The sequence below is a fragment of the Podarcis muralis genome, chromosome 6 (assembly GCF_964188315.1).
Source record: "Podarcis muralis chromosome 6, rPodMur119.hap1.1, whole genome shotgun sequence".
NCBI lineage: Eukaryota > Metazoa > Chordata > Lepidosauria > Squamata > Lacertidae > Podarcis > Podarcis muralis.
The window spans coordinates 81884455-81905041 of record NC_135660.1 but is presented as its reverse complement, the minus strand read 5'-3'; the positions used below and the strand labels follow the sequence as shown (position 1 = coordinate 81905041).

Sequence of the window (20587 nt, the reverse complement as noted above, 5' to 3'; positions counted from 1 at the left end):
GAGGTGAGAGGAGGCTGAGGGAACACTCCCCAAGGGAAGGTGTTTGAAAAAGGGTGAGAAGCTGCCAGCTCTGCAGGCAAGGGGTGTGACGTAACTGGGCTCCTGAGCCCCACAGGGGTGCCGCAGAAAGAATGTAGTTTGGTCAAGGGAGTTGTGGACTCAGAAATGTTGAAAAGCTCTGCACTAGGGGCAGCAAAAGCAAACAAGGGAGCAAGAGATCTTTGGACATGTTGTCGTTTGGGTTGTTTGCTCCTAAAAGCAAGCAAGCACCAGAGAATGAAGGAAAGAGGGAAAGAAAAGCAGAGAGGCTACAAATCAGCATTAAGTAGGAGGAAAACGAATCCAGTTCCTGAACAGTAAGCACTGCAGCCTAGCTAAATCGTACACTTAGAAACCTGGTGTTTTGGGGCATATTGCTGCAAACAGATGGGAAATATGCCTTGTGATTGCCAAGGTTTCCCGAGCCCCACACACTTTGCCATGGCAGTGTATCTGGAAGTTTACAAGTGGGAGGCAATTTGGGAACTTCTCTCAAGTGCTTGTGTTCCCTCCCTTCCCCCCTCTTCTGGAAGAGGAGCAAGAGATGCCTTTGGCTTTTCTTTGGCAACACCAGCAATGGCGAGAACCTCACATTCCTAGAGATCTTTCATCCAAATGGCTTCCTATATACAAAAGCAATTTGCAGGCATCATTGACTGATTGCACAAACCACGGCCCCCAATGCTCCTGATTGGCCTGTCGCAGCAGTGGGACCGTGGCTGCGTCTATTCTTGCTGCCAAGGCAGGTTTAAAAGCAGCAGGCTTGAGGCCCTTCTTGTCATTACAGCTACAGCCATATGCACGCCCACCATCTGGTTCTGAGGGCAACATATGTATCTGACAACAAATGCAGGACCTGACTGTACGACTCACTGACAAAAGCTCTACTGCTCTGGAGATGTGAATCAGAGGTGAGTTTGTGCTCTTCTGCTTGAGATTAAAAGAATGCTGTCCGAAAGGTATCCTTCTCATTGGACTGGATGAAAATAGAGTATAAAGGAATGATGCATACTGACTAATGTCATATAGGTTACACACACACACACACACACACACACACACACACACACACACACACACACACTTTATTTATTTGGTCTTTCATACAGTATTAAAATTTTACAAAGGTGTATTAAACATAAATCATCAAAACAAGATTCCAAGGAATCTCCTGGACTTCCATCCTCCCCTTTGTGGGTCCTATTATTGATCATTTCATCCTACATCTTTTGTTGTTGTTGTTTAGTTTAGTCATGTCCGACTCTTCGTGACCCCATGGACCAGAGCACGCCAGGCACTCCTGTCCTCCACTGCCTCCCGCAGTTTGGTCAAACTCATGTTGGTAGCTTCAAGAACACTGCCCAACCATCTCGCCCTCTGCCATCCCCTTCTCCTTGTGCCCTCCATCTTTCCCAACATCAGGGTCTTTTCCAGGGAGTCTTCTCTTCTCATGAGGTGGCCAAAGTATTGGAGCCTCAGCTTCACAATCTGTCCTTCCAGTGAGCACTCAGGGCTGATTTCTTTAAAAATGGATAGGTTTGATCTTATTGCAGTCCATGGGACTCTCAAGAGTCTCCTCCAGCACCATAATTCAAAAACATCAATTCTTCAGCGATCAGCCTTCTTTATGGTCCAGCTCTCACTTCCATACATCACTACTTGGGAAAACCATAGCTTTGACTATACAGGCCTTTGTTGGCAAGGTGGTGTCTCTGCTTTTTAAGATGCTGTCTAGGTTTGTCATTGCTTTTCTCCCAAGAAGCCGGCGTCTTTTAATTTTGTGACTGCTGTCACCATCTGCAGTGATCATGCAGCCCAAGAAAGTAAAATCTCTCACTGCCTCCATTTCTTCCCTTTCTATTTGCCAGGAGGTGATGAGACCAGTGGCCATGAACTTAGTTTTTTTTGATGTTGAGCTTCAGACCATAATTTGGGCCCTCCTCTTTCACCCTCATTAAAAGGTTCTTTAATTCCTCCTCACTTTCTGCCATCAAGGTTGTGTCATCAGCATGTTGATATTTCTTCAGGCAATCTTAACTCTGGCTTGGGATTCATCCAGTCCAGCCTTTCACATGATGAATTCTGTATATAAGTTAAATAAGCAGGGATACAGCCTTTCCCAATTTTGAACCAATCAGTTATTCCATATCCAGTTCTAACTGTAGTTTCTTGTCCCACATAAAAATTTCTCAGGAGAGAGATGAGGTGATCAGGCACTCTCATTTATGATGATCCAAATCTTTTACATCTCCATTGTGTCTAGAATTCACCCTTAAACTACAAGTGATATTCCAATCCTACTAATGATTTCAGCTGTTTACAATGATCTTTAAGATAAGTTATAATTCCTCCCCATTCCTTATTAAAATTTTGGTCCTCCTGATAGCTAATTCTTCTGGTCATTTTAGCCATTTCAGCATAATCCATCAACTTCATCTGCCATTCTTCTCTGGTAGGAACTTTTATCTTCTTTCCAGAGATGCACACACACATATCTTTTGTCCCTCACTCTCACACTCTGCCGTTACACCTATGAAGTAGCATACAGCCCACACCTCTGATCCCAGATCTTTTCCTAATATGTGAACCCAGCCAGTCGTAGCTGTTCCCAGGGTGTGGCTGCTGTCGCATGCTGACAGCTTACCTTGGGGCCGCAGGTGAGAGCTGAGTGCAGGGTGGGGACCAAAGGTGGACAAACTGCCCCAGAAAGAGCATGATGTGTCCCCCACCAAAGGTACTCCCCCTCCCCCTAACATCCCATACAACCCTGCAATGATTCCCCCCTAAAAAATGTTTAGGGGTACAGTGGTACCTTGGGTTAAGAACTTAATTCGTCCATTCTTAAGCTGAAACCGTTCTTAACCTGAGGTACCACTTTAGCTAATGGGGCCTCCTGCTGCCGCCGCGCCGCTACGATTTTTGTTCTCATCCTGAGGTAAAGTTCTTAACCCGAGGTACTACTTCCGGGTTAGCGAAGTCTGTAACCCAAAGTGTTTGTAACCCGAGGTACCACTCTACTCTCCTTTTGACCCAAGAAAATCACCATTTCATAGTTCAAATCGGGAAAAATAAATACAGTAAATGGACAAAAGTACAAAGAACATGCATTACACCGGGAAAGCAAATGAGGCCGCCATCAGGGGTAGCAATGGAACTAATGATTCACCGTGCTAGAGAAGAAACTAACATTTTTTTAAAAAATTAGTTTCTTCTCCCATTAGATTTACAAAATGTTTAGGGGTATGCGTATTCCTGCGTCCCCCTCCCCCCCAAAATCACTGTACCCCTGCATGTATACTGCTCTAGACTGGATCTACACCACTGACCTGTTTAATATTATTAGAACAATATTAGATATATTGTTCTAGAATGTCACAGGGCATACATGTAATTTAAATCGTTTTTCTTACTTCGTTGTTGGTTTATTTCTGTCAAAATGCTGCTGGTTCCTCTGCAGAGCCCTCTGGTGTGACGTTTTAATAACACATTAAGAACGTTAAAAACAATGCGCCATTTATCCCTCCACGTTACCACAGCCCTTCTTTGACCCTTTCTTAACGTTAAAAACATGCGTGTAGATCCACCCCTGGCTATGTCTGCTTGTCGTCAGCAAGCTTTTGCCAGACCATCTATGTACACACACACACACACACACACACACACACACTGGTCTTGAATCCAGACTATTTCTATGAGAAGATAAGATTCAAATGTGGCTCCTATTTTAGTTCAGAAAAATAGTGCGTGTCACCTCAACACCCAGAAGCATGGGAGGTACTGTCCTCATAACGAATAGTGCGGATTTCATAAAGGGAGATTTGGATTTTTCAACATCAAGTACAAAACTGTATTTAAAAAAGCACACCTCTGGCTAATCGCCTGATGTTATACTTGCCCTGAGTGTTAAGGATTAGTACGTCAGGTCATGCCACATGTAAATTTACCACTTTTCATCAAATTCCGGCAAATAATTCTCTCGGCGTGCGTCATTTTAAGCTGTCACAGCCCTCTGCTTTTCCCATGGACCTGAATCAATACTGATCTCAGTTTGAAAGCATTTATGACAGGGCTCATATTTGTAGAACCACAAGCAGAATGGATACGTGCTAAAGCTAGTCACCTTGGCATTTTTGCAGCCTCATTGACGTATTAAATATAGGTATTCACCGTGACTATTAACCTTACAATTATTAAGCAATAAACCCCCACATACATATTTATTAGATGAATATTGTATAGTTGCATAGTGTCTTCAAAAACAGATGTGGATGTGGAAGAAGGTGCTACAAAGCCAGACTATAGAATTGGCAGAGAAAGGGGGAATCAAAAGTGGATATGCCCTCTTGTTTCCCTTTGATGTCAGTAACTTGATATTGATCATGCGATAAGAAGTAGTGAGTTTCCCTTACAATAGGAAGCGTCATTCACTCTAATATCAGGTATCACCTGACAATCTCTTGAATGCAGTGCTAAAAATACTGCCTAGAAGGGTACATTTAGGAGAAAATTACACTTGCCCCCCAAAATGTCACCTAAAGTGATTTATTTCCAGCTTCTTCTTCAGGTAAAATATCTGAGGAGTTACAACTGAAGACTAGTGAACTTGCCTGGGAAGGCTCCATACAACCTTAGGTTTTGATTTGATTTTGCCAATGATTAATAAACATATTATTATTATTAATTTCAAAAAGAGAGGGAGAAGGAAATGTCACACAGATATAAGGAAGAACTGAAGTTACTACAATGAGGTCACTGGAAGCAACAGTATTAATTTATTTTATTAATTAAATGATATTTGTTGAAATTATTTAATTATCAAACATGTTATCATTTTTCATTAATTAAAGCATTCTTAGGATACCTTTCAGGGCAAATACTCTCACAAGGTGGCTTCCGATACACAAAATGCAAACAGCCATTAAATGGATAAAATAAGTAATGAGTAGAAGTTCAAAAACCTGGCAGATGGATGGCATATAAAATCTCACCATCATAGCTTTGAAGATTAAATACGACTTTTGACGGTAGCATTAGAAGACCAAACAGGTAAAAAAAAAAAAAGCAGGAGTAGGTCAGATTTTTTTAAAAAAACTGTTTTAAAAATACCCGCTAGCCTGGATTGCTCAGTAGGTTAGAGCGTGGTGCTGATAATGCCAAGGTGTTTATATTATTATAAATACTTCTGTCTTCCACTGCCTCCCACAGTTTGATCAAACTCAGGCTGGTAGCTTGAAGAACACCATCCAACCATCTCGTCCTCTGTCGTCCCCTCCTCCTTGTGTGATCTTTCCCAACATCAAGGACTTTTCCAGGGAGTCTTCTCTTCTCATGAGGTGGCCAAAGTATTGGAGCCTCAGCTTCAGGATCTGTCCTTCCAGTGAGCACTCAGGGCTGATTTCCTTCAGAATGGATAGGTTTGATCTTCTTGCAGTCCATGGGACTCTCAAGAGTCTCCTTCAGCACCATAATTCAAAAGCATCAATTCTTTGGCGATCAGCCTTCTTGATGGTCCAGCTCTCACTTCCATACATCACTACTGGGAAAACCATAGCTTTAACTATACGGACCTTTGTTGGCAAGGTGATGTCTCTGCTTTTTAAGATGCTGTCTAGGTTTGTCTGAGGAATAGGGATAGGCTATTATTAACCAAGCTGAGCAACCAGCTGATAAAAACTCCCATGAAGTGCATGCGTTGGTAAATCAGATCTGCGTCTCGTTTGAAAGAGAGAGAAAAGCCCACGGGAAATGGAGATATTGCTTAGTGTACGCTCAGCATATGCTGATGTTGAACATGGTACATTTAAGAAACAAACTGACAGACGCGAGGCTCCATGTTCACTGATACCCCTGGTTAAAGGGGGCCGTTTTAGCAGTCTCACCAACCCCTGTCACTAATTGGGCCTTTTACGTGAGTTACCCTGTTGGTCCCCCCCCCCCCAATAAATGAGATGTTTCCATAGTAACTGCCACATTACATGGGCCCGTACTTGTGATCTGTCGGAGACACAGATCAACAGCTCAGATAAATAAACTTCTCAACATGACATACACACCAAGCTTCCTTAATATGCTATTGAGATGAAATAGCGACAGGCAGAATATGCTCCCCTCCTTCCATCTCTCGCCCTCCCCTCACTTTTGCATTCAGCTTGGCTTTTTAAAAAAAAACAACCGGAGTCTTTGAATTCAGTCTAGCCGGCTAATGGAAGTGGGAAGAGCTGCAGCTTAAAACATAAAAGGAGCTCGTGTCATCATGGTTGCTCTGTCAGGGATGGCACCAGGTGCGAGCCTTGCCCCTGACAAAGTGTTGTCGGGTGGGCTTCTTCCTGCATTAGTGAGCTTTCTGACAGCAGGTGGCAGTGGCGAGCGGCAGTAGCGCTGTGAATTTGATTTGATTATTTAATTTCTATACGGCTTCATCTCTTAAACATAACTCAGAGTGATGTACAAAGGATTGCAGCGACAGCAGACAGTACGATATGCGGTGTGAAGCTGAATACCGCCTGCCATTGGGATTGCCCACAATGCTCTCTGGGAGTACGGCAAGCAATTTAAAATGGCGGGTTCCAGCTGCCCACCACTGGCACTCAAGTGTGTGTGAGAATAGGAGGTCTTTGTATCTTAGTGGACAACAAGCCTAACATGAGTCAACAGTGTGATGGAGCAGGGTGGGGAAAGCTAATGCTATTCTAGACTGCATCTACAGAAGGGATGTAATAGTCCCATTCTATTCTGCCTTGCTTAGACCACACATGAAGAACTGTGTCCAGTTCTGGCACCATAATTTATGAAGGATACTGACAAGCTGAAAATTGTGCAGAAGGGAGCGACCAGGGCTGGATTTAGATGAAGAGGGGCCCTAGGCTACTCCACTTGTGAGGTTCCTCCCCATCCCCCACCCTCACGACTAGAAGAAAATGGAAGAGTGTTATAAACAAAATTCAGTGAAGCCAAAGATGATGACGGGTATTTAAAATTCTGCAATGGAATTAAGCCTTGCAAAGTTGACCTGAATAGTAAAATAGCCCAGGTGGGGCTTGTTAGCTTGGGAAGTAGGTGTGTGATGCCTCAGCATCCAGGACAGGTGGCCATCCAACCACTGCTTAAAAACCTCCAATGAAGGAGACGCCACAACCTTATAAGGGAGTCAGTTCCACTGTCAAGCAGCTCTTACTGTCAGAAAGTTCTTCCTGATGTTTATTTGGAATCTCCTTCCTTGTAACTTGAATCCATTGGTTTGGATCCTAGCCTCCAGAGCAGGAGAAAACAAGCTTGCTCCATCTTCCATGTGACTGCCTTTTAGGTATTTGAAGATGGCTATCCTATATCCTAGGGACGCGGGTAGCGCTGTGGGTAAAAGCATCAGTGCCTAGGGCTTGCCAATCGAAAGGTCGGCGGTTCGAATCCCCGTGGCGGGGTGCGCTCCCATTGCTCGGTTCCAGCGCCTGCCAACCTAGCAGTTCGAAAGCACCCCCGGGTGCAAGTAGATAAATAGGGACCGCTTACTGGCGGGAAGGTAAACGGCGTTTCTGTGTGCGGCTCTGGCTCGCCAGAGCAGCGATGCCACGCTGGCCATGTGACCCGGAAGTGTCTGCGTACAGCGCTGACCCCCGGCCTCTTGAGTGAGATGGGCGCACAACCCTAGAGTCTGTCAAGACTGGCCCGTACGGGCAGGGGTACCTTTACCTTTTATCATATATCCTAATTGAAGAGCTGGTGTTGGTTATGGTGCCCTTATTGAGTGTATGAGCAAAATTGGGCTAACTGATATGAGCCCATGACTCAGGTATCACACACTGCAAACAGGCTCAGAGGACAACGAAGCTCTGACACTATCCTTGTGAGAAAGGTCTTCCAGAACCGAATTCAGGACCATCCTGATTGAAGAACACAGTCTTGCCACTCTCTTAGAGAGCCAGTGTGGTGTAGTGGTTAAGAGCGGTAGTCTCGTAATCTGGGGAACTGGCTTCGCGTCTCCGCTCCTCCACATGCAGCTGCTGGGTGACCTTGGGCTAGTCACACTTCTTTGAAGTCTCTCAGCCCCACTCACCTCACAGAGTGTTTGTTGTGGGGGGGGGGAAGGGAAAGGAGAATGTTAACCACTTTGAGACTCCTTAAAGGGAGTGAAAGGCGGGATATCAAATCCAAACTCCTCCTCCTCATGTGATGCTTCACTTGGAGCCAGACAGAGATGATATCTTATTCATTTGGTAGAACCATAGGAACTCTCAAAGAGCTTTCAGGTGTTCTGGGTGCTTTGAACTCTTAACTGAGCACCACTAGGCTTCCCCTGAGAGCTTTGAGCTCATAGATCAGGGCACTAAAATTGCATTTATTGGAATAAGTCAGGAGATGAAGCACATGATCCAGCCCTAATTAAATATCTCCTGAATCTCACCATTTGCAGCGGGAAAGTTAATCACATAATAACTTCAGAATGAATTAACAAATACTTCTCTCTAGTATTTTTCAGACAATCCTCCCCACTCTCCCTGCTGGTTTTTGTAGGGGCACAGAAGAGAACTACTGCTGTCAAATTTGATTAATCTCCTTCCACTCAGTTCTGAGGGAAGATTTGTGGCAACGGAGTCCAAAGGAAAGTGGCTCGGAAGGTGTTAAGAAAGAAGCCAGTGACCCTGAATTAGTTGGCCTCTAAATGCCGGTACAAAAGAAAGAAAGAAAAATACATTGAATATTCTAATTTGGCAGAAACATTAACCATCTACGTCTAACGTACTTGATAGAAGAACTGAAGGGTAAAAATGGTCAAATCTGGAGGACAGACCAAAGTCTAATTTCTGTCAAAAGAACATGCAAGGCACGTGATAAAATAGCACCCGAAACAGCAAAGTGCTGTTAAGATTTGGCAGCATTGTTCAATAGAATTGCCCTTCAGCTAGGCAGGGCTTCTTAAATTTCTGATGGATGAGGTTAGCATTAGGCAACTGTTAGATCCCTGAAGGCTGGAGTGAAAGGGGAAGGGTGTGTGTGTAATGGCCTCTTCCAAAGGAACTACATCTGTGGAAAGCATTTTGGCCTTGTGACAGAAAATGATGGATATATGAATGTGAATGGCGTTAGGTTGTTTGTTTCTGTAGACAGCAGAAGATGCCCGTCAAAAGGAATTTATTCATCGACTGTATTTGTTACGTTAAGTTGCGCCATAACCCAGGTTCTCTGGACAATGTACAATTAAGGACTTTAAAACTACCCAAAAGTATTTTAAAAAGCCCATATAATTCTGTCAAATGCAACACTAACATTCAATAAAGCCAAATAACCCAAAACAGAGAATAAACATAGTGTTGGCTGCAAACATGTGACCTAGCAAGCAGTATTGATTGCTGACGTTCTCTGCATTTGTGTATTTCTTTATTAGATTTATGCCCCATTTCTCAACTGTCAGGTCCTCAAAGCAGTTTGTTTGCTATTTAGATTTATTAGTCACCTCATAAAATAGGCGGCACACAGATATTTCAAATACAAAACAAGGGTAAAACGCAAGAAAAATGTAATCAAATCAATACACATTTTTTAAAAGCCGAAAGCCACCCGGTTGAAGCTAAAACCAGCCACTATCCATCAGAGTTTTGAGAGCAGAATCTCCTGTTCAGGGGTTGTACACAGAGAGCTGTTGCTGCCTTACTGAGTGCACTTTTGATTCTTCAAAAGTAAAACTCTTACTCAGAGTAGCTCCAATGAAATGAATTAACATGACTATGTTTAATTCCATTCATTTCAGTGCATCTCCTCTGAGTAAAACTTAGCTGAATACCACCCAGTCTTGCTACCAGTGTCTGCTCCTGTGAATGTTTCACTGTGGCAGGCATCCCCAAACTCAGCCCTCCAGATGTTTTGGGACTACAACTCCCATAATCCCTAGCTAACAGGACCAGTGGTCAGGGATGATGGGAATTGCAATCCCAAAACATCTGGAGGGCCGAGTTTGATGATGTCTGCACCTTGGTACTCAGTTCCATTAGTAAGAAATAAATAAAATAATGTTTTAAATGCATTATAACACTGTGACGTTAGATGGTGCTGCGGAGTTCTGTCTTTTGGCAATGTGATTTCCCATTATGAGGTTTACAATGTGTTTTCCTGAAACGTTTTTTTGATGTGTCTAGATCCAGCCTATGTCTCATAGGTGTTAGCACTCTGTATCAGCACACTTCCCTACTGAGAATAACACTTCATGCATCTGACCAAGAGAGCACCAAACATCAGTTAATGAAACTCCTCCTGAGCTCACCCTATTCTCAGAGATATTTATAAAAAGTTGGCCCAGTTATTTACTTCACAAAATTTATACACCGCTTGATTGTAAAAAAATTAAAAAACAAAACCAAACCCTCAAAGCCGGTTTGCAGAAATTATTTCTAAGAAAAATTAACAACAGTCATTTAAAACGTTTGAAAAGTTAAAAAGTTTATCAATGTAAATGTTTTGAACATAACCACTCTTCTGTGGTAAGAAACAGATACTGGGTTGCCACAAATATTCATGAAGCTATCAAGGCATTTTCTACCAAGGGGCTTTGAATGTGAGATTTTAAATAACCGATGAAAATTGCCATTGAACTTAAAGGTATCTCTGATCCAACTGTATCTTGAAATTTGCTGACATTATTTCATCCACCTGTTCACATGAGAGCCCCCCTTTTTTTGAGGGGGGCGGGAGCAGCACGAACATTTGCAGTAGCCCCATCTGCAATGTTTTCTACATGCTAGAAGGTCTCTCCCCAGGGAAGAAGAAGAGTTTGGATTTGATATCCCGCTTAATCACTACCCAAAGGAGTCTCAAAGCGGCGAACAATCTCCTTTCCCTTCCTCCCCCACAACAAACACTCTGTGAGTTGAGTGGGGCTAAGAGACTTCAAAGAAGTGTGACTAGCCCAAGGTAGTCCAGCAGCTGCATGTGGAGGAGCGGGGATGCGAACCCGGTTCACCAGATTACGAGTCTACCGCTCTTAACCACTACACCACACTGGCTCTCGCCTGGTGCCTTCATTACATATCTTTAGGTGCCTGGCAAAAACCTTCCTCTTCTCCCAGGCTTTTGGCTAATTAAACAATCTATGGCCTTTTAAAATGTGGTGGTTATTGTTTTCGTTGGTTATTATGGTATGTATGTTGTGTTTTTATATTGTCCTTTTATTTTGTACTGTCCTATGATCCTTGGCTGAAGGGAAGTATAGGTGCTGTGGGCTAAACCACAGAGCCTAGGACTTGCCAATCAGAAGGTTGGCGGTTCGAATACCTGCTATGGGGTGAGCTCCCGTTGCTCGGTCCCTGCTCCTGCCAACCTAGCAGTTCGAAAGCATGTCAAAGTGCAAGTAGATAAATAGGTACCACTCCGGCGGGAAGGTAAACGGCGTTTCCGTGCGCTGCTCTGGTTCACCAGAAGCGGCTTAGTCATGCTGGCCACATGGCCCAGAAGCTGTACATCGGCTCCCTCGGCCAATAAAACGAGATGAGCGCCGCAACCCCTGATGGGTCATTGGCTCATCTTATGTTCTTATCCCCCCCCCTTATTCACATAACTCTGCTCAGAATGGAAACCATGTGCCATTAAGCCCAGTGTACATGTGATGCTCAACAATTATGTTGGATATTGTTGTTATGCAGGGTGGAGTGGGTGTTCTGACTTCTGATGACTTTGGACAACCACTTTTTTGTTTTGTATTGTTTTATGGATATTTTATTACATAATTTTGTACTTCACTTCTATTGTAAATCGCTTTGGGACTCTTTTCCCTTTTGTGAAGCAATAAATGCATCTACTAAACCAACGGATCAAACAGCATTGAGCTATTTGCTTTTGTAGAAGGCGGAAATTATTTTCTAAAATCCATCGAAAGGTTTCAAACACTCCCAGTGAAAAGCCTTCTGTGGCTTTATCAGGACAGCTAGGTTTGATTTTTGCCTTCTCACAAGACGTTGTCCAGAAAAGCAGAAGTGCTTATTTGTGATAAGGTCAGGTTAATTGTAGAATGGGTATCTGCATCTGCTGAGCATGAATTTCTGGAATGCTGTCTTCATCTTGGAACAGCAGGGTGATGGGTCTTGCCGAGTGGAGAGGCATAACACTACTTCAAAGTCAAGTCCGCCAGCCATAATAAAAGCAAGCTGCAGAAATTCAAATAAAACAGATCTGGGGAGGAGAATGATTTTGATACTAAGATCTTGTGTGATGAATTACAGATCTGCTTTAAGCAGATCGTTATGTTTTGAAATCACATGCATGGCATCCCCAGCCATAGCTGGTGCAAGGCCTATCTAATTATGGCTCCAGATGGATTGGAAAGCAAAGTTTTTTGTGCTCCTCAGGCCATGCCTGCTTCTCCCCTATAATAGCTTAGGGCATGCGCCAAGAGGTAGTCTGACAGTGCAGTTCTCGCATTTTATTCAAAGCCCAGATCCTGCAATTTTTCACAACAACCCAGACACCGAGATGCTTTGCAGCTAAGCTCTTTGTAACACTTACCCCCATGCCAAGATAAGCTTCATTTGCTAAATTTAATTTCTGTATAGCCAGGCAGCTGTTTAAAGGCAGAGCTGTTTAAACGGGGATGGGGGAAAGCAAAACTGCAACTCTATTTGGCAACCTGGGTGAATTGTTCAAATAGTGCGCATGTATCCTGCTCACCTGAGCATGGAGGGCAGCTACGACTCCCTTGTGAAGGTCCTAATGGCTGGTGGGAGAAATATCCCAACCACAGAAGTTTGAATTTGCCCGTTTGTGGAATTGACCAATCATGGTCAGGCAGTAGACTGATGTCACAGGCGGGGTGAGGCTCGGGGGGAAACGCAACTGGAGTCTTCACTTGGGTCCACTCCCTGGCCTTAAATTGGGCCCATCTCTTCACCTGGCACTGCAGTCATGCCTGTTTCGGAGTGTCAACTGCAGATGGGCAACTTCAAGGCCTCTGATCAACTTTCTTACAGCTTCTTTCTTACCTTTGAACTGGACTTGTACTATGAACAGCGCTTCAGATAGAAGACACCTTGAAAAAGAGGACTGTCCTCTATAAAGGAGGACATGAGGCCACCCTTCTCTGTCCTGATTTCCTCCCCCATTTTTCTGGGCTGTCACAAGTCTAGTTCTCCTCCTCTGCTTAAATAAGGTTTGTTTCGAGCTTTGTTGAGAATGCTGTTCCGGTTAATGTGAGGTATAGGAAAAGAAACCACAGCAAATGCTTTTGGGTTGTGCCTATTTTATCGTTGGGTCAGTGTTATACCATACCAGGGAATTATTGTCTCTGATCATAGCAATGGCACAAAGCACCCAGTGCTGATGAGGCTGAACGGGCCAGGCACAAATGGTGCTGTTCTTGTACCAGTCAAGCTGCAATATGGACAATAAAGCAGGATGATCCTGCCAGTGCTTTGCTACAGAACAGTGCTTGCTCTTGGCACAAAGTATAGACAGTTAATGCTTAATCCATGTGATCAGGCTTCCAGCACAGTAGCATTGCCATGTCTCGTAATCCTGGCAGTGGAAGCTGTGCCACAAAGCCAGTTGCTTTCTGCTGCTGCTGCTTCTGTGACACACGTGTGTGTTTGTGTCTGTTTGTAGCACATATTTGCCAACTACAGCTGCACCCCGCTCCAAACCTGGTCAACGTGAGCATGGGCAGGGATGAAGCAGGAAGTGCCATGAATGATGAGCCATGAATGAGGGTTCGTCAGCTTTTTGAATGGGGATGTGGAACAGAGCCTAAAAGCACAACTTAGTAGGTTATGGGTAGTTATTAGAATCTGGTGGCGGGGTGCGCTCCCGTCGTTCGGTCCCGGCGCCTGCCAACCTAGCAGTTCGAAAGCACCCCCGGGTGCAAGTAGATAAATAGGGACCGCTTACCAGCGGGAAGGTAAACGGCGTTCCGTGTGCTGCGCTGGCTCGCCAGAGCAGCGATGTCACGCTGGCCACATGACCCGGAAGTGTCTGCGGACAGCGCTGGCTCCTGGCCTATAGAGTGAGATGAGCGCACAACCCTAGAGTCTGGCAAGACTGGCCCGTACGGGCAGGGGTACCTTTACCTTTACCTTTATTAGAATCTGGTGGGTCACAGGAGAAGCCTAGAAGAATTTGGAGTCTATCCAATAAAACGTGGCTCTGATGACCGAACCGGTAAAATACTGGCTGGCTGGCAACTCTGGGCAGAAAGTCTGTTTTATCCCATTTTCACATGCAGGTGTGCATTTTTATTTCATTTTTTGTTTTCCAGAAGTAGAGGACAACCAGGTATGGAGATGGATAAGAGAGCTGACTTGGGAATGGAAAGTGACTTAACATTTTCACCTCGGGTTGTAAAAAGGATAAAAGATAAACCAATATAAACCACTTCTGTCCAGCCCTGATTTCTTATTTTATCATGATAAAATGCCTAGAATACTGCTAGCATATTGTTTCTGCATAGCTGATACCCCTGGTTCCTGCAAAGTCCATGGGGACAAGATCCAGAGAGCAATGTAAATTACAGGAATTATAGGTGGTTTACAGAAATGATAAAACCAAAATGGCATGAACAAAATAATCTGAAGGAAGATAAGAACCCAATGCAATTTAAAAATGCATTGTATTTTAAACGCCATCCTTTAAAACAACAAGTCAACAACTGAACAGGATTATCTTCTCAAGCATCCAATAGGCCTGGGGTAAACAGCTGGGTTTTAAAGAAGAATTTTGAAGCACCCAATGCATGGAGCTTCCTGATTAAAATTTGGATAGTTGGCACGTGTAGAGGACCACCTCTGAGCACAGCCCCGGCATCTGTGTAACTGAGGCCCCTTAGAACAGCCAAGAGTGGCGTACCTGGATGTCATATGATAGGCATGCACCTTTGGCTCTTGAAGCAGCCTGAGATCCGGCAAGAAGAACAGCTGGAGCTGATTAGGGGAGGCAGAGGGATGCTGGAGGATGTGGTGGCAGCTTCAAAGGGGGATGAGGGTGGACAGGAAAGGGAGGGAGATGTGAGACAGAGGAGGCAGAGAGAAGTGAAACAGAGGCCGCTGGGGCACGGAAGGGAAAGAGGGTAACACTGAGGAAGATTGAGGTGGAGAAGAGAGACAGCGGGGGGCAGGGAATGAGGCCCCACCCTATGGAGGAGACACGGTGGCAAAGCTAGATACCTTCTCAGTCAGGTCATTCCATTTATTTATATAGTGAGTTTAGTGTAATATCAGTGGTAGGAAGAGACCTCTCGGCCTTCTCAGAAACTTAACTGCTGCACATAGAGAAGATTTATATCTGTTGCTCTGGCCACTTTTACTCTGGCCTTGCCCACCCCCCATAAGGTACCATCGGACTGGAAAAGGTCCCCTGTCCCCTGTGATTCACGGCCCTTTTAAAATTAGGGGTGGAAGGGATTGAAGCTGGGTGAATGCAGCCTGCCACCATATTAGAGTCTTCCATTATCAGTACAGTACAGTACACTGGAAGCTGGTTTGGTTTTTTTAAGAGGTCAGGCGCTGAAAGCCCCTCCAGAGAGCTCCTGTTTGTTCCAAGAGGCACTGAGGGAGAAAGGAAAATATTTGGGAGCAGCAATTGCTTTTAAACACGCACTTACACCACCCTGCTTGTGGCCGAGATGTCTTGTGGCTGCGAAGCTGTTCTCTAGCACAAAAGGATTCTTTTGTCTAAAATGGTTATAAAAACAGCGAAAGGTCTGATTTTTGGAGCTTTTATGCTCCCTCCACTCTTGTTTCCTAGAAAAGGTTTGTGCCGAACCAAAAAAGGGAATTAGTTCAGCATTTGGGTAACACAACACACACCAGCTAGCTGCTGAGAAACCCAGCCTAGCAAAAGATCTTAGAACAGGGCTCCCTCTGTTTATTTACCCCTTCTCCCTCAGGCAACGTATGGATTTGTTTTTTATTTCTAATCTCCACCCCCCTTCCTCCTCCTGCAAGGAATCTTGTGCGGCTGGGAGGTCTCCAGTTTCGGCTGTAGCTTCTGCCAGCAGAGGAGGCTGGCTGAAATGTTCTGATACTCAAACATCTCATTCTCAAAGAGCACACATGCTCCTTAAAAAAATAATCGCTATGCAGAGTGGCGGCGGAGAGAGAAGGGACTGCTTTATAAATCTTAGCTTTTCAGATTTTTGGTAATAAGGATCTGGGTAGAATCAAAGGGATGCACATTCAGCGGAAGGGCCACCAATTTAAGGACATTTTACACAATCAGTAGTCCCATCCCTCCCATGTTTATGACTGGACCTCTGAATTGTTCAGTGAATAACCTCTTTTCAGCCCATGTGGGCTACATTTCCTCATGGGCAATTTTCTGAGGGACCCTTGGAGATCCCCCCCAAGTGCCCCTATTTTCCAGGGACAGTCCCAGATTTATAGAAGCAATTTCAGTTTTTGATTTGATCCCAGAATGCCCCATTTTTCCTTAGGGGGTCCCTATTTTCACTGGATAAATGTTGGAGGGTATAGTAGGATGTCCCTATTTTCATGGGAGAAATGTCAGAAGGCATGGAGTTATGTGACCCCCGAGCCAAGGAGATAAGTAAGTGTAGAACCTTTAGAAGACATCGGAAGGCATACTTTATAAGCTTTGTCATTTTAGCAGTTTCCCATGATCTACTAAATGATTCCTCAAATTATACTACAGGATGGTGCATGTGTTTGAGATCATTTCCAGCACACACACACACACACACACACACACACGCACGCACGCACACATTCTGGCTTTTGTTATTTACAGAGTCTTTATAGTGGAGTACTTGTTTCTTCAAGAAGAGCTACTGCAGGATACAATGCGAAAACATATCCTATCAAATTTTGATCCACTCTGGATCCCAATCCCAATCTGGCCACATGGGATTAAGCAATCTCCCCTGTGTCAGCCTTACTGCCGCATAACATTTTTTAGGTCTTTGACCTAACAGCTGTGTGAATCAACTCTCAGGACCAAAGAAGATGTGATGTTACTGGATTGTTATCCAAAAAATAGCACAGAGACCCTTATCTGGATCAGAACCATGCTGTGGGAGAAAGGGAGGTGTCAGCCCTTTGGACCCACTGTGGTCCCAATCTGAATTGGGTGTGTGTGTGTGTGTGTGTGTGTGTGTGCCTGCAATTTTTTGGGAGGGGGATTCCACCCATGCAAGGTCTAAATATGTGAGGTTTCAGGCATCTGTCATCAGTGAAGGGGTGGAATCTAGAGATCTGTCCTCTCTCTTACTTTGATCTCCACTGGCAGCCTCATCAGAAGCCCTTATCAGAAGACGTTATAGATTGCACTGACTAGAAGGGTATGCTAGATTCTTACTACTGGCTCATGGGTACTATGCATAATTTATGCAGATGCTCATCTATGTGAACAAGCCTTTTCTACTTCCTTGTTTAATCATTGTTCATGGGATTTTTAATGCAGATGGGTTTTTTTAATGGTTTTTAACAGTTGGATAATTACTTTTTTATTTGAGGAAGAAAGACTTCAGTACCATTAAACTCCCTGAGAATCTTCCCTCAAGATATTGCATAGCTGCCATCCAAAAATTGGAAGTTCCGCTGTATCCAAAAATCAAGGTCATGGCCAGTGTGCGCAGTCGATCATAGAATCATAGAACTGTAGAGTTGGAAGGGACCACAAGGTTCATCTAGTCCAACCCCCTGAAAAGCAGGGATCTGTTGCCCAGCGTGGCAGAAGAGTGGGCAAGTTGTTGCTGTAAATACTATTGTTGTGCCCTTCCCCAATACAAAGTCCAAGAGAAAAGCAAAGAATTCAGTTTCAGAAGAAGCAGATTTCTGCTGATTTTCAGGAGCCTTGAAAAGATCCAGAATAAATTAGATTATCCTGCTGGTGCAAATAATTTCTTATAGGTCAGTGTGTGTGTGTGTGTGTCTGTGTGTGTGTGTGTGTGTGTTTGTGTGTAGATATACTGCAAAATGTTTTTCCCTAGTCTGTGTGGTCCAATGCCTAAGCCAATACCTTTTCACTTGCGGTAATCAATAAAGTTGTGGCCTTTTCTTGCCCATTAACCTTATATCACGTGTCCTCGTGTTTTCATTCCACTACGCGGGGATCGGGTCCTCGAACCACAATATGAAGTACTTTGAATATTTATTTATTTCGTAACCCACTCTTCAGTGTTCACATACCCCCTATGTGAGGAACAATGTCAACATACAAAAAAAGTTATTTAAATAAAACTTAATATAAAATCAAACAATATCCCAACAATGTAACTACATGGTGCTGGTCACATGGGAGAAAGAAAGACATTCCAGCGTCAGGGTGCTACTACTGAGAAGGTCGTCTCATGAAGTTGCCACGTACCATATCTCAGTGAACTGTGGTGGTGTGCAAAAGGGATTACTGGATGACCTCAGTCACGGCAGGTGGATAAGGGAGCAGGCGATCTTTCAGGTATCTGTGACCTGAGCCATCTACAGTGGTGTCGCCATTGTGAGTAATTGGGACTATAAGGCATGCTTGCATTTAATGCAACATTGCAAGCAAATGGCACAGGTTCTGCATTGCTACATCCCTAGGGGGATGCGGGTGGCGTTGTGGTCTAAACCACTGAGCCTCTTGGGCTTGCTGATCAGAAGGTCGGCAGTTCAAATTCTCGTGATGGGGTGAGCTCCCATTGCTCTGACCCAGCTCCTTCCAACCTAGCAGGTTAAAAGCACACCACTGCAAGTAGATAAATAGGTACCGCTGCGGCGGGAAGGTAAACTGTGTTTCCATGTGCTCTGGTTTCCGTCACGGTGTCCCCTTGCACCAGAAGCGGTTTAGTCATGCTGGCCACATGACCCAGAAAGCTGTCTGTGGACAAATGTCAGTTCCCTCGACCTGAAAGCAAGATGAGCGCAACAACCCCATAGTCACCTTTGACTGGACTTAACCATCCAGAGGTCCTTTGCCTTTACCTTATTTACCTATCTGAAAGACCTATTCCCTCATACGAGCCTATCAAGGTTTTCCGATCACACATTTTCAGGTATATCTTTTTAGTCATAAGGGCTAGAAAGTTATTTAAAACAAAAAAACAAAAATGGAAGCTGAATTCTGCACTCAGCACCACCAACTTGTGTGTTTTTCCTCTCCACTCTGAGAGCCATCATGACATACACGCAGCCCAGGCTATAACTAGCTGTCTCCCTCTGAACGAGTGTTGCAGCTATTAGTGCATCAGCGAGACATATTTTTCCTTTAGAGTCATTCTTTCAAAGCCCTTTTATTTCCTTATTAGTAATTTGTGACTTGACTGGAATGTTTTTGGCCGCTCCTGTGTTTTGTTGCTGCTTCTGAAACAAAATCCAGATCCTGAAATACCAAATAGCGATGGGTTTGAAAATAACGGAAGGGACTTTTTCGTAGTAAGCAAACTGTGCCTTTTCTGTTCACGTAGCAAATATGTGCTGGCTGTTCAGTGTTTGTGAAGTACAAATTGTCCCGCCTGAGCATGTGTTTTGCTTTCTTCAGCACCATCTCCGAATTCCCAACAGATCCTTTGCTGATGTTAGCAAAGCATCTCCTCCCTGCTCCGGTACAAAGCTCCTAGCCAAAAACTTTATCCTGACTTTTAAAGATGAACTCACCCATGCGCATTACTTACAAAACAGGATGGGAGCAAAAGCTTTCCTGGGGAAAGGATGTTGTTTTCTGATACCCTGAAAGCACAATTGCTTTCCAGGGGGTGTTGCTATTACGTTACTTGTTTTAGATCAATTGCCCATTTACGGCTTGTTCAAAAATGTTCTGCACGAAGGCTGAGCTGACGCAGCCTACTTAATTGTGTGTTTACTTCCGTGAGTGCCAAAATACATCTTGCATTTTTGACACTTTGGAACGTATTTGCAAAGTTGCTATGCTCCCCCACCCCCTGTTTTGTCTTTGCCGTCATAGTTATTATTGCCTGTTGTTAGTACAGTGGTACCTCGGGTTACAGACACTTCAGGTTACATACGCTTCAGGTTACAGACTCCGCTAACCCAGAAAAAGTACCTTGGGTTAAGAACTTTGCTTCAGGATGAGAACAGAAATCGTGCTTCCGCGGCGCAGCGGCAGCAGGAGGCCCCATTAGCTAAAGTGGTGCTTCAGGTTAAGAACAGTTTCAGGTTAAGAACGGACCTCTGGAACGAATTAAGTACTTAACCTGAGGTACCACTGTATTTACAAGCCATTTTTTTCTGGGCCACATCCTTACAAAGCAACATAAATAAAGGAAAGGATACAAAGATGCAGTATGTATACAATATACATATTCAGTGCTCTTTATTTCCCCCTTTAAAAATGTTTAGGGGTACTCTCATTTTGACTCAAGAAAATCACCATTTTATAGTTCAAATTGGGAAAAATAAATTCAGTAAATGGACAAAAGTACAAAGATTCACAAACTGTTTAGGGGTATACGTCCCCCCGCGTCCCCCAGGGGGAAAAAGCACTGTACATATTTGTATGTGTGTGTGTGTGTGTGTGTGTGTGTGCATTACTGCAATAAAGTTGCTGTGAATCGTGAAAAGTTATTTGTGTGTTCAGACCTTTAAACCTCCCCCTTAAATAAATCCAGACAAGACCCAGATCTTGG

General features: G+C 44.1%; 1 long non-coding RNA gene across 1 annotated transcript in view; it reads left to right on the top strand.

Annotated features, from left to right (window-relative positions):
• Positions 1 to 809: 809 nt before the first annotated feature.
• LOC114597069 (uncharacterized) overlaps positions 810 to 20587 on the top strand; it is a 43354-nt gene continuing 23576 nt past the window's right edge. The window contains exon 1 of the long non-coding RNA XR_003706693.2: positions 810 to 950. This is a non-coding gene — a long non-coding RNA (uncharacterized LOC114597069). The remainder of the gene's footprint in view (positions 951 to 20587) is intronic.